Below are 11,039 nucleotides of genomic sequence, written 5' to 3' on the forward strand. Positions count from 1 at the left end.
CTGAACTATTTGAAGATAGCTTATCCTCCTGAGTAGTTTAGAATTCCTCTTTTTTACATTGTTGCTGACATTAAAGAACATGTTATAAAATCTTTTGATGGTATAAACTTTAGACCACTTTTTATCCAACTAATGGTTAGCACATTATTGAGGACTGGATTAATTAGGCTTTAGCATGGATATTGTTTGGGGAAGTTGCTAAGCCTCTGCTGAGGAATGATTAAGAGAAGGAGCAAAGCAGAGTCAAGGCATTCAACAAATGTTTGTTGAGTCTTTCTCTTTCCTGCCCAAACGGGACTTACGTGGTAAATTGGGCTAATATGGGTACAGTAGCTAAAAACAAAAATAAACAACACCCACATGTTCTACAAACCGCAATTTAGCCACAAGCACCTCTTCACCCCTCATATCTCTTAGCCAAAAGGCCAATGGATAAAATATAGTGATTTGAATTTCACTTCCTCTCCCTTATTCAGCCCAAACTCTGGGAATCAGGAATACACAGTAGGAGGTAGTAAGAAGAGAAACAAAATCTGAATAACCACAAAAGCAAATGGCTTGTGGGTGAATTCTAAAGTAGACCACAGGAAAGGGAAATCATTAAAATATTTTATCTGTGTGTGAGTGCGTGTGTACCTTTATTTGAGTCCCACGTCTTTTTCAAATAACATCTAGTCTCTTTTTGCAGGTATTTCCCTGCTCATCACTCCTCCACATCTTGAATGGGCCCTATGTTCATCTTTTTTTTTTTTTGCCGTACGCCGGCCTCTCACTGCCGTGGCCTCTCCCCTTGTGGAGCACAGGCTCCGGACGCGCAGGCCCAGCGGCCATGGCTCACGGGCCCAGCCGCTCCGCGGCATGTGGGATCTTCCCGGACCGGGGCACGAACCCGTGTTCCCTGCATCGGCAGGCGGACTCTCAATCGCTACGCCACCAGGGAAGCCCGTATGTTCATCTTTGAACATTATTTTCATTTGAAGTTCAATGTTTTTTCCTCATCTTAGCTAAAATAGCAACTACTTGTGAATTTCTTTACATTCTCTACTCCAGCTTCAATTTTTTTGCCAGCTTTTGAGAAGTTGGTCATAATAAAATTTCTGAACTCCGTTTTCCCTATCTCCCCAATTTCTCTTTCTCACAGTTCAGATTTTGGTCTACTGCTCTGACCCATTCTGTATACACAGAGGCTTTACTTTTTATTTTTCCTCTTTAACAAGTCCTCTGACCCAAAGGCTACACTATGCTCATCTGAAACCAACAAAGAGAGCCAGCAGAGAGCAAAGCACCATTCAACATGGTGACATTTTGGGTGAGGACAAGAGATCCTGACTCATCCACAGAACATCAACACTATACCTGTGGATGAAAAATTGTCACATGCCATCTTGCCTCTATAAGGATGAACTCACTAGGCACTGCAGTCACTGATCTTCAATACACTCTGAAAGGACTTCAAGGCGGAGATCAGGAATGAGGCACTCTGTGCTCTGGGAAAAACTGGGAGAATGGGGCTATAGATAGTTATTTTCAGGAGAAGATTTTATGAGCCCAAATTCTTGCATCTTCTCATACCTAGAAAAGCACTAAAATCGTTAACAGAGACCTCTGCCCCTTATGACTAGCAGTAATCTTCTGCCAAAAATGTGTGCTTGACTGCATGTATCCACCTTCACCCAAATCATATATATACTGACCTCCCCCCTTATCTCTTCGGAATAGTTCCTCAGAATTATCTGAGAAGCTGTCTCTCGGGCTATAGTCCTCATTTTGCCCCAAATAAAACTTAACTCGCTACTCTCACGTTGTGCATTTTTTTCAGTCGACATACCAAGCCCAAATTCAGAGAATCCAGCTGGCATAAATAGCTTTCAGCATAAAGGACTCATGGATAGGGAAAGTCAGGGAGGTAAGACCTTCTGGTCATGCCTTCCTAGACCTCCTCATTGCTCCCCCTCTCCCGCTTTTCAGGGTCTCTGAGGATTCTGAGGGGCACACCTGTCATTTCTGTTGTTGAGAATGAAACACGAGCAGCAGATTCCCTTGTTAACTTTGGTATCAGGATCAAGAATATTGCCCCAATGGCCCCTATCTTCCTAGGAGCTACCTCTTTGAAGCTGGGAGATTGTGCTGATACCAACGGATGACTTGGTGGGTGGGTGGTAGGGCCCCAGTCTTTAACAGCTTTTAAAAAACCACTCACAGGGCTTCCCTGGTGGCGCAGTGGTTGGGAGTCCGCCTGCTGATGCAGGGGACATGGGTTCGTGCCCCGGTCTGGGAAGATCCCACATGCTGCAGAGCGGCTGGGCCTGTGAGCCATGGCCGCTGAGCCTGCACGTCCGGAGCCTGTGCTCCACAACGGGAGAGGCCACAACAGCGAGAGGCCCACGTACCGCAAACGCAGCTAGAGAAAAGCCCTCGCACAGAAACGAAGACCCAACACAGCCAAAAATAAATAAATAAAATTAAAAGTCCAGAAAAAAAAAAAAAAAAAAAAACCACTCACAGCAAGCATGTAGCAAAGCATGTGGTCAAAATCATCATATGAACAAACACATAAAATAATTGCCTAAGCATGTGGCTAAGATGCATCCCACTGTAATTTGTAGAAGGAAGACACTAAGAAAGTGCTGTACTTTCCTGTTGGAAACATTGATTGTTTAAAAGGGGGAAATATCCTGGATTTTGATCCTATCAAGTGCATTTAAGAAACGCTCTAGGTGGATCTGTAGCTGGTGGTGTTGGCTGGCAAGTGGGCCAGCTAGTGATCACATCCACCAGGTAAGTTCAGCTGTACCTTGATTCTCTCAGCAGTTGCCTACACCTCCCCCATGCCAGTCTCATTGCCTCCCCAAGTGTCCGCCAAAAAAGTAATGCAGGAGGCTGAAAATAAGAAAATAATTTATTTGGGGTCCTAAGAATTGCAATTTGGGAGACACAGATTCGGGTAATCCCGAAAGGGTGTTCCAGGGAAGAGAAAGAGTCAGGGGCTTATTAAGACAAAAGGCCACAGGTTTTTAAAAGTTGCCTGGTAAGAATTGTGAACAACTCTGACGCGAGTCAGAAAATATTTGTCCTTAAGGAATCATGAGTTTTTTTTAGGATAAGATCCAATTAGTAGATAAACTGTCATGAGTTATTTTAGGGTAAGAGTCCGATAAGTAGATAGGCTGTCATGAGTTTCTGGCAGATGTTCTGGATAACTTCATCAGGTCCAAAGGTCAGATTCCATCCAGGCTGAGATGTGCATAAGTCACATTTCCTTAATGCCCCCCGGCTCCATTTTAGAGAGCTCTTAGCAATACCGACTCCATTTTGCTTTTCCTGTCACACAAGCTTCAACAATGCTAGAGCTTCCACCGGCTGTGTGTGAGGAGCACAGGTGTGTGGACCAGGACTGTGGGACACTTAAGGCAGAGAAGGACTCTGTGATGGGCAGAGTCTGAGAACTTGGGAGTCAGCTTTCATTTCTACTCCTGCTGCTGCTACTGACATTTGTTCGAAATTTCCTGTGCGCCAGGAACTTCATATACTTCATCTGTAGTCCTTACAACAACCTTGATGGGAGGGGTTTCTTTACTCTCCATTTTCTTGAGCTAAACCCATGGAACAGACAAGTTAAAACACATTGAACGTTGCACAGCTAGCAAGAGACAAAGATCCCACAAAAATGTCTGACCGTAAACCTGACCCTTTTACCTTGTACCCATGTCTCTCCAAGGATCATGGATTGACCTGCAGTATATAGAAACCCCTGCAATTGTGAGATGGCTTATGAAAAAATTTAGCCTGATTTTATGCACAATTCCATCTGATTATTCAGAGATAAACCCTCATTTCCCTTTGCAGGCACAATAGGCCCTCTGCGCAGCCCAAAACAACATTGTAAGCTCCTATCCAATTTCCTGTCCATATATCTTTTGGAGTAATTACGGCTCATTTCTCTAGGTTTTCCATTGATATCTATGTTTTGTTGATTCTTCTCCAGATGCATTGGAGGCACATGTCCAAATTAAATATCATTTATTTCCTGCCTCTTATTTTTAAGTTTCCTTTATCCTTTACTCTCTATGGGTTTTATGTTCTATTCCAGTTAGTATCTTACAAATCTGGGCTGCAGGTTATTAACTACACATTCATATTACTAGACAATAAACTGAAAGGATTCAATTCTACCTGTTATTTAATCTTGGACTCCTCACGATCAGACCCTGACCGAAAGTAATGCTTGGAAGACCACAGCTGACCTTTAACTTGAACACCCAGTTCACACCTCTCATCCTCCTCAGCCCCCCAGGCCACTAGGCAGGGCATAGTTATCTATAGCTCATAAGTAAAAGTCAAGGCCAGCAAAATTGTAAGGCTTGCCCAGGCTCATGCAACGATACAACCAGGAGCAGGACTGAAAACTCTTGTGTCATGACTATAAAAGGTCAAAAAAACCATTCATGCTTCACATGTGTTTTCTATAAGAGTGATTGACAATTATTTATTAAATTGCACTTTGTTGGCATAAAGAACAGCTTTCAGGTTTTGATGTTAAGTGAGTTATGCTCACCTTGGAGTGACTCTGGGCAAAGTTCTGATATCAATGAAGCATGTTTTCAACCTCTGCAGCTTCCACTTTTAGTTCCTATCTCATGTTCAGTTCCTACCACCTCACTTCTCTGGTGGGTTATCCTCCGCCTGCCAACTCCACCTTCTAGGTCCCAACTTTGAAGCTCTGGCCTCTTGATGCTCTTCAAATCTCAATCTGATCATGAGGGTCCTTTGCCCCTCAAGTCAGAGGTCCAGCTTTTGGTGGATTCTCCGTCTGCGACACTTAAGCTCAAAGTTCCTTTAACAGAGAACAAAGCTTTTCATTCCTAAAGCCTAGCTGAGATGCAGGCATGGGCGAGAGGTGATACTTTGATTTACCGCCACATGAAGAGGTGACTGACTCATGTCATATCTGCTCTTATGCTGGTTTTAATGAGCACAGAGAAGGGAGGGCAAGGTCATGAATATCTGAGGGGGGCGGTGCCAAAGGGATGCCCCTGAGAGAATGGATGAGGGACATAGCAGGGAGCCTGGGAATGTTCGCTTCAGAACGAGTGGCAATGGGTGGGTTTAAAAATGTTGCTGACTTCACCTTGGCACTGAGGGTGGGCCACCACTTCTCCCACTGATCATTCTTCCCAAGAATTCTTGGTTGTGACCAAAAAAAAAAAAAAAAAAAAAATCAAGTATATTATTCATCACTGGAGAGCGTGTGGCAAAATAGATGGTAGAAATTAGTGCATCCTTTAGAAAAAAATTGTACTTTTGGCCAAGAGTCATAAAAATGTTCATGCCCTTTAATTAGTAATTCCTTTCCTGGGAATATAGCCCAAGGAAAGGGTCCCATATGTAACCTGCAAGTCTGCTCCACACTGTGGAGTTCCTAGTTGTTGCCTGAACTTCTGATGCTCTATTAGCAGGAAGTTAAGTGTTGATTTTTTGAAGGTCCTCTTACCCCTCATCTTTATTGCTCAAGAATACTGGGTGCTTATTCAGTCCCAAGAGGAACAGAGAAGAAGAAAATTGGACTGGTCCACAGCAGATCCTCCAGTGTCAGTTACTGTTGGTTCTGTCACTACCATCTGCTTCACTATTGGAGACAGACTAGGGCATCCACGTCCAGTGTTGTACTGGAGTCCCTGTTAGCTCCGGCACAGACCACAGGAGTTCTTTGAAGCATGATAATCTCGTGCCTCAGGGCTGGGCTTATTAATAGTCTCCACAGTTTGGCTCCCAAGGTTCCAGCTCGGAGGCCTTCGTTGCCAAGTTCAGTCATCCTTCCCAGAACAAGACACTGCAATAGGGCGGCTGGGTCCAGAGGAGTTTCTAGCCTCAGCTGAACGCTGAGTCCAAGCATCCACCATGTTACATCTTCAGTGATCAGCTTTGTGCTCTGATAGCTCTCAGAGAGTAACTGTTTTAAAAGAGTTCTATGATACCTGAACACCAGAATAATGGGAATGTGTTTCCCCATTATTGCACAACTAAGGCAACCACTCAGTGATCTTTTATGGAATAAAAAATGTCAGCTTTTCTATTTTAAAAATAAAAATAAAATACCTATATGTGCGTGCAGATATTCATTGCACACTTGTTTATAGAAGTCAAATATGAAAAGAATCTGAGGGTGCAACATCAGGCAGCTTGTAAAGTAAATTAGGATGTTTCTACTCCATAAGACAAGGTACAGCTATAAATGGTAATTAAGGAGGTTATGAGAAAATATGGGTGTTTTCCCTCCGATTTTCCAAACTTTCTTTTAATGCGTCAGGTTAAAAAGAATAAAAGACTCTTCTAATTAACTACTGACATGCAGCTGTTGCCAACAGGACTCGACAATGATTCATTTGGTAAAGACAGGGACACAGGACTTAAAGATGACTTCTAAATGCTTGCCTTCAACAATAGGGTGAATATTGGGGCTGTTTATTGAGATGGGGGAGGCAAAGTGGGGGACTGGGAAACCAAGAGCTTTGTTTGTCTATACTAACTTTGAGATGCCTCTTAGATGTCCATGTGGTGATACAGAGCAGGTGATACAGTGGCCTGTATCGGAAACAGTGGCCTGTATTGGAAACTAGTAGGGACTTGAGCTCAGGGGAGAGGTCAGCAATATCAAGACTAGAAATTTAAAATCCGAGAGTCATCAGTATGTAGATGGCATTTAAAACATGAGATTAGGTATAGGGTATAGATGGATGATAGTATAAGAAGATCTAAGACAGAGCCTCCAGTCATTACAACATTTAGAAACCAGACAGAGAAGGGAAAACCAGCAAAAAAAAGCCCTGAGGCAATGCAGCCAGTTAGGCAGGAGGAAAAGGGAAGAACATAGCATCCTGGAGGCTGGGAGAGAAGAGGATTTTAAGAAGGAAGGAGTGGTCAACTGCGTCAAGTTCTACTGGGAATTTGAGTAAGATGAAGACACTGAAGCGACCTTTGGATTGGCAAAGGAGGTTGTTCATGACCTTGAGCAGATTCACTAGCACAGAGAGGAGGAAGGCCTGGCTGGAGTCTGCTGAGCTAAGACTAGGAGATGAGGAAGTGGGCACTGACTATAGACAACTTTTCAGGAAGTTGTGTTATAAAAGAGCTAAGAAATGGGATTGTACCCGGAGGGCGATATGAGATCAAGAGATTTTTATTTTTTAAAGGAAGCACTAGAACATGTCTGACTGCTCGTGGAAATGATTCAGGAGGGAGAGAGAAATTAATCGTGAAGGGGAGAGAGGTTAATTGCAGGAGGAAAGTCCTTGGGAAGGATGAGGATATGGAATCCTGAGCAGAAGTGGAGAGATTGGTCTTTAATGAAGTAGGCACACACACAGAGTCCTTGGCATAGTACCTGGCACATGTAGCAAGAGCTCAGTAGGTACTTGCCACTGTTATTACAAGTGTCTGTCTCCTTGAATAATGAAGGGAAAAAACAGTTGGCTGGTCCAACTTATAGCTCAAAAGTTAGGCAGCGAATAATTGCATCAGCAGTCTATATAGTCTGGCCAAATAGGAAAAGGATGAAAAGATGGAGTGGCCCATTCTTCTCTTCTATAGCCCTGCTCAGACAGGGTAGACTCCCACAAGAGGGATGTTTATGTATGCTTGCGAAATGGAAAGATCCTAGTAGTTGATGAATTGAATAACTGATATGACTGTCTTTTTTTTTTTTTTTTTTTCCTCGCCGCCGTCCATGACTGTCTTTTAATTTAGTCTGTCATTTTCTTTTTCACTGGATGGTGTTTGCCGAGTAACGATGTTCTTGAGTTCCTGAGAGTGATAACCAGGGCAATGGGAAATGTGGGAAAAACCACAGCCTCAAAACCTCTGTTCTTGTGCAATCAAGATGTAAACCACCCTAACTGTTGAGACACATACCCAGAAGTGGTCATTTCATTGGCTCCTGCAGAGAAAACCTAACCAACTTGCATAGCAACCCAAGAGACCCCAAGTTATAGCTGTTATTCCAGAAAGTACTGTATTTGAGCCAGGAATTCAGAGCTTTATCTACACAGAATGTTGTTTTTGATCGTGTGAGCTCACTGTTGAAACAGAGTGTGTTGATGTTCCTTGCCAAATAGCTGATGAAGAAAATGTCCGTATCTTCCAAAGCATTGTTAAAAAGGAAGAATTTCTACAAAAGAACACAACTCTCTGGTTACTTTCTCACTCAATAAAAATTTAGAATTAAAACAAAAGGGTATTAGGCAGCATTCATTGGAAACTAGCTAACAAATTTAAGCAGAAAAACAACTTATTAAAAGAGTAGTGGAGGGCTTCCCTGGTGGCGCAGTGGTTGAGAGTCCACCTGCCAATGAAGGGGACACAGGTTCGTGCCCCGGTCCGGGAAGATCCCACATGCCACGGAGCGGCTAGGCCCGTGAGCCATGGCTGCTGAGCCTGCGCGTCCGGAGCCTGTGCTCCGCAACGGGAGAAGCCACAATAGTGAGAGGCCCGTGTACCACAAAAAAAAAACCTCCAACAAACAAAAGCCCAGGACCAGAGGGCTTCACAGGTGAATTCTATCAAATATTTAGAGAAGAACTAACACCTATCCTTTTCAAACTCTTCCAAAATACAGCAGAGGGTAGTGGAAATTACCCTGATGTCCATTTAAATAGAATGGATAAATGAATAGTGATATAGTCGTACAATGAAATATACAATGAAAAAAGAACAGACCATCAATACACAGAACAGTATGACTATCTCACAGACATAATATTGAAAAAAAGAAGCCAGATATTGTGTACTGAGTATGTACCATATATTTTCATTTATATAAAGTCCAGAAACAGGCAAAATAAATCTATGGTGTTAGTGTCATGACAGTGGTTAATCTTTTGTTGTGGTGTAACTGAACAGGACCCTATGAGACCTTCTTGGGACAGAGTCCCCCCATATCCTCTGTGTGCCTCTTGTTTGTAGAAAATCTTTAGCCTCCTAGACCTGCCCTGGGTTCCAAAGAACAAATTTAATTAGAAAAGTGAGAATGCAGAAACAAAGGAAAACAGTAAAGCAAGACAAAAATAATAGTTTAAGCATTAAACGAAAGTCAAGAACCTTTAGTTCCTCCTCAGGGGCTATAGATAATATTCTAAGCCATATCCTTGAGCTGTTTTGCAGATACTGAAACCCCCACCATGGGAAGAAGTCAACTGCTTGTTGACCACAAGCACATAGACCCTAGACCAATTAGTAGAACCAGAAAGTTGATGATGCTGACTTCAGATTACCTCACCACCAACCAGTCAGAAGAATGTCCACAAGCTGATCACACATCCTGCAATCCTCTCCCTCACCCTGTCTTCAAAAACCTTTCCCTGAAAGCCACCGGGAAGTTCGGGTCTTTTAAGCATTAGCCACCTGTACTCCTTGCTTGGCGCCCTGCAATAAATGCTGCACTTTCCTTCGCAACAGCTGCATGTCAGTAGACTGGCTTTACTACGTGCTGGTGGAGCGGGGGGAGCAGAGCCAAGTTTGGTTCAGTAACAGTAGAGAGGCTGAACAGGGACATGAGGAGGGATTCAGGGTGCTGGCTACACAGGTGTGCACAGTTTGGAAAATTCATTGAGCTGTATACTTTTGATATGTACTCTTTTCTCCATGTATGTTTTCATGAAAGTTGCACAGGAGGAAATCAAAAGAAGGGCTATTAGCAGGTTAAAATGTCACTAGTAAATGTTGGAGACACAGGTCTGGACCTGTAGGTCCAAGCATACTTCCTAAATCTGGCACAGACCTTGAAGGAGCCCACCTCTGCTGCTGCGGCTGAACACTAGACTCTGTTGTTTGCTCTGAGGACCCTCTCTGTAGGACATGTATGTAGCGCTGCCTGACATTTGATTATACATGCATTTATTTTCTGTCTCCCCAACTAGAATGTGAGCTGATTGCTGCCACATAGTAGGTACTCAGCAAATATTTATTTAATGCAGTTCTCTTGTTGATAACTGAGCAGAGCTCCCCTTCTCATGGATGCATGTTTCTTCTTTAGATACATGAATCTCATCAATCAATGTCCAGTCAAGTCTTGCTGTTTGAAGGACACATTTGCTCTTTAAAGTGGTTTCCCATATTTCTTCTCTGATTCATCAGCATTGAGTTGAAAGTTTTAGTCTCATCAGGCGGTCTTATTTCCCGTAGTTCCAAGTTCGTAGCAGGGGAGTCATGTCACTGTGACCCCTACTTACCCCCAGTAGAAACATGCAATATCCTTCTGAACATGCAATTTGACCCCAAAATTGCTGAGGCAAGTTGTGAGGAAGATGGTAAACTAAGAGATGAGAAGCTGTCCATCAGCAGGAGAGTGATGAGGTGACTTCCTTCACTTATGTGGGACTGCACAAACTCCTATGTTTACTGTTTCACTTTCACCCCATTGACACCAAGTCATTCATTTGTTGGGCCTTCTGGGGAATTCACCAGTGGAATCTTGCCCCTCCACTACACTTACTATGTTTAGGATGTTTTAGGAAAGAACTGACTCTTTAGATGGAGAATCTCAGGGGATGCAGGGCATATCCTACCAGCTTTAAGCCTCATCTTGCCTCCCAAAACAAGGCACATGTGCTGCCTGACCTGTGTTAGCCCCTCCAAGCCTGCCCTGTACAGCAATGCACAGTGGCTCCCTGGGACACTGACCAGGACTTCAGGTCTGAAGATGGATGCCCTTGTCTTATCCTGCTGGAAAACAAATTAAAGAGAGAATGGATTGCCCCTTATACTCTTATTTAGAATCCTCACGCTTCTACTAAGCTGCCTCTATTCTTCCCCCAAAATGGAAAGCCAGCGAATTATTCCATATTTTGTCCTACATTTCTCCATTTCATTCCTGAATGGGGGTGGTGGTGGATGGGTAGATAGCTTGGGAGGGAATGGCTGAGAAAATTCAAAAGGCATCTCTATTCTCAGCTGAGAGAGTAGAAAAAAACAAAACCAAGAGCAAAACCCTGGGATGATTTCCTTCCACCACCCTCCTTTACCTGTTGACCTCTCCACTGCTTCCT

Source organism: Lipotes vexillifer, unplaced genomic scaffold, assembly GCF_000442215.2.
Source record: "Lipotes vexillifer unplaced genomic scaffold, Lipotes_vexillifer_v1.1 scaffold278, whole genome shotgun sequence".
NCBI lineage: Eukaryota > Metazoa > Chordata > Mammalia > Artiodactyla > Lipotidae > Lipotes > Lipotes vexillifer.